The sequence below is a fragment of the Vulpes lagopus genome, chromosome X (genome assembly GCF_018345385.1).
Source record: "Vulpes lagopus strain Blue_001 chromosome X, ASM1834538v1, whole genome shotgun sequence".
Taxonomy (NCBI): Eukaryota; Metazoa; Chordata; class Mammalia; order Carnivora; family Canidae; genus Vulpes; species Vulpes lagopus.
Genome location: NC_054848.1, coordinates 109,258,522 through 109,262,679, shown reverse-complemented (window position 1 = coordinate 109,262,679; position 4,158 = coordinate 109,258,522). Strand labels below are relative to the sequence as shown.

The 4,158-nt window shown below is 38.6% G+C and overlaps 1 pseudogene; it reads left to right on the top strand.

Moving 5' to 3' along the window:
* Nucleotides 1–217: 217 nt before the first annotated feature.
* Nucleotides 218–3,283, top strand: LOC121483254 (annotated as a pseudogene).
* The last annotated feature ends 875 nt before the right edge of the window (nucleotides 3,284–4,158 follow it).

The following is a 4,158-nucleotide window of genomic DNA, read 5'->3' as shown; positions in this document are numbered from 1 at the left end:
TAAGGCCACTTGCGTAACAGTAAGAGGAGATACCTCCTTCATTTTTGTGCCCTAGCTAACTAACTTTCCTTCACTAGGCCCAGCTAGGAATCTGTGAGCCCATGCAAATATAAATGAAGCATAAATAAATAAGTTAATGACAGTGCTTTCTTACAAAAACTGTTAGTAAAGATAGAAGGAATAATAGAGGCCTCTGAGCACATGAACTCTGAGATCAGAGACCCCGGTGAAACTAAACCTCTGTTAAGCTGAAGAGGCAAAAACTCTCCAGATGTCTTCTAATAATGACCAAGTTTGTATCCCAATGTCACAAAGAAGCACCAATGACCTCTCCAGGATGACCTCCAATGACCTGAAGACATTTACTGAAGTAGCCATGTTAAGTTTTCATAACATTTACTATCGAGTAAAAGTGAAGAGTGGCTTTCTTCTTGGTCGAAAAACAGTTGAGAAAGAAATACTAACAAATATCAATGGTGTCATGAGACCTGGCCTCAATGCCATTCTGGAACCCACAGGTGGAGGCAAATCTTCATTGTTAGATGTCTTAGCTGCAAAGGAAAGATCCGCATGGATTATCTGGGGATGTTTTGATAAATGGAGCACCTTGACCTGCCAATTTCAAATGTAATTCAGGTTATGTGGTACAAGATGATGTCGTGATGGGAACAGTGAGAGAAAATTTACAATTCTCAGCAGCTCTTCGGCTTCCAACAACTATGACGAGTCATGAAAAAAATGAGTGAATTAAAAAGGTCATTCAGCAATTAGGTCTGGATAAAGTGGCAGATTCCAAGGTTGGAACTCAGTTTATATATGGCATGTCTGGAGGAGAAAGAAAAAGAACTAGTATTGGAATGGAGCTTATTACTGATCCAGCCATCTTGTTCCTGGATGAGCCCATATTTTGCTCCTGAAGAGGATGTCTGAACAGGGATGAACAATCATCTTCTCCATTCATCAGCCTCGTTATTCTATCTTCAAGTTGTTTGATAGCCTCACCTTGTTGGCTGCAGGAAAACTGATGTTCCATGGGCCTGCCCAGGAGGCCTTGGGGTTCTTTGCTTCAGTGGGTTACCATTGTGAGCCCTATAATAACCCTGCAGACTTCTTCCTGGATGTCATTAATGGAGACTCCTCTGCTGTGGTATTAAACAGAGAGGACCAAGAGGGTAAAGTCAAGGTGACTGAAGAGCCTTCCAAGAGAGGTACTCCACTCATTGAAAGAATAGCTGAGTTTTATGCCAATTCTGACTTATGCAGAAAAACAAAAGAGGAGTTAGATCAACTCTCAAAGAGTCAGAAAAGGAAGCGCTCAGCCTTTAAGGAGATCACATATGCCACCTCCTTCTGTCAGCAACTGAAATGGATTTCCAAGCATTCATTCAAAAATTTACTGGGTCAACAAAACTAAAAGACAACCTACAGAATGGGAGAAGATATTTGCAAATGACGTATCAGATAAAGGGCTAGTTTCCAAGATCTATAAAGAACTTATTAAACTCAACACCAAAGAAACCAACAATCCAATCATGAAATGGGCAAAAGACATGAAGAGAAATCTCACAGAGGAAGACATAGACATGGCCAACATGCACATGAGAAAATGCTCTGCATCACTTGCCATCAGGGAAATACAAATCAAAACCACAATGAGATACCACCTCACACCAGTGAGAATGGGGAAAATTAATAAGGCAGGAAACCACAAATGTTGGAGAGGATGCGGAGAAAAGGGAACCCTCTTGCACCGTTGGTGGGAATGTGAACTGGTGCAGCCACTCTGGAAAACTGTGTGGAGGTTCCTCAAAGAGTTAAAAATAGACCTGCCCTATGACCCAGCAATTGCACTGTTGGGCATTTACCCCAAAGATACAGATGCAATGAAACGCTGGGACACCTGCACCCCGATGTTTCTAGCAGCAATGTCCACAATAGCCAAACTGTGGAAGGAGCCTCGGTGTCCATCGAAAGATGAATGGATAAAGAAGATGTGGTTTATGTATAGAATGGAATATTACTCAGCCATTAGAAACGACAAATACCCACCATTTGCTTCAACGTGGGTGGAACTGGAGGGTATTATGCTGAGTGAAGTAACTCAATCAGAGAAGGACAAACATTATACGTTCTCATTCATTTGGGGAATATAAATAATAGTGAAAGGGAATATAAAGGAAGGGAGAAGAAATGTGTGGGAAATATCAGAAAGGGAGACATAAAGACTCCTAACTGGGAAACGAACTAGAGGTGGTGGAAGGGGAAGAGGGCGGGGGGTGGGGGTAAATGGGTGACAGGCACTGAGGGGGGCACTTGACGGGATGAGAACTGGGTGTTATTCTGTATGTTGGCAAATTGAACACCAATAAAAATAAAATTATTATTAAAAAAAGAGCAAACAAAAACAAAAACAAAAACAAAAATTTACTGGGTAATCCCCAGGCCTCTATCGCTCAGATAATTGTAACAGTCATCCTGGGATTGGTTTTAGGTGCCATTTTCTATGATCTAAAAAATGATTCTACAGGAATCCAGAATAGATCAGGGGTACTCTTATTCCTGACGACCAACCAGTGTTTCAGCAGTGTGTCAGCTGTGGAGCTCCTTGTGGTTGAGAAGAAGCTCTTTATACATGAATATATCAGTGGATATTACAGAGTGTCATCTTATTTCTTTGGAAAACTGTTATCTGATTTACCACCCATGAGGATGTTACCAAGTATTATATTTACTTGTATAATATACTTCTTGTTAGGACTGAAACCAGTTGTGGAGGCCTTCTTCGTCATGATGTTTACTCTTATGATGGTGGCTTATTCAGCTAGTTCTATGGCACTGACCATAGCAGCAGGCCAGAGGTGGTATCCATAGCAACTCTCCTCATGACCATCACCTTTGTGTTTATGATGATATTTTCAGGGCTGTTGGTAAATCTCAGAACTATTGGGCCTTGGCTCTCATGGCTTTGGTACTTAAGCATTCCTCCATCTGGTTATGCGGCTTTGCAGTATAATGAATTTTTGGGACAAAACTTCTGCCCAGGAGTCAACGTAACAACGAACAATACCTGTAACTATGCAATACATACTGGCAAAGGATTTTTGCTAACCCAGGGCATCGAGCTCTCCCCTTGGGGCCTGTGGAAGAATCACGTAGCCTTGGGATGCATGATTGTTATCTTCCTTACAATTGCCTACCTAAAATTGTTATTTCTTAAAAAATATTCTTAAATTCCTCTTTAATTTACATAATTGATTCACACATTAAAAAGGGAGCATCTTGATTTAAGTGAAAAAAAAAGAAGGAATAACAGAAAATCACCATTTGGTAATTGTCAATGGATGACAAAACTATTGGTTTACATTTTGATGAGGATATTTACATGATTTGAAAGGATCTCCTCTACAAGGTACTTTGTAATAACAAAGGGCAAATAGTATCTTTATAGTGAAGAAACCAGAAGACATCATAACTAAGTGATCAAAATTAGCATCCCCAAGTAATGGGACACATAGGTAATTGTGTGTATCTTGGTTAGACGTGATAGGAGGGGTGTATCATTTTTGAACTAGCTCTGCCAAAATTATATAAACTGAATTGAATCATGAAGAAAAATCAAATCCTAATTGATGGACATTCTACAAAATAAATTTGTGGAATTTGGGATGTAGAACATAAGAATTGCTTTTACTGTCAGTATTAAATTATTTGAAAATGAAACAAAAATCTATATGACAATAAAAGTACTATACTACCAAAAATAGTTTTATCTTGCTAAAATGATAATTAAAGGTAATTTTACAATCTTTACTACTTTTAATAGAAAACTAAAAATAAATGAATTAAGTATTCAACTTAAAAAAGAAAAATAAACTGGAAATATGGAAATTGTAAAGAGCGGAAATTAATGAGTTTGGTAAAAGACAAATAAAATGACAGGATCAATAGAAAATTGGTTCTTTGGGGAAAAAAGAATGAGTACAACGAGAAATATCAACAACAGTAAAGAAAAGACTGTATTGGGGGGAAAAGAATACAACAATTATGTAGATAAATTAGAGATTTCAGTGATCATAAGCTATAATAAACCTTGTGCCCATAAACATGAAAACATAAAAGAGTATTTTCTTAAGAGGGGTGTCTGGGTGGCTCAGTCCA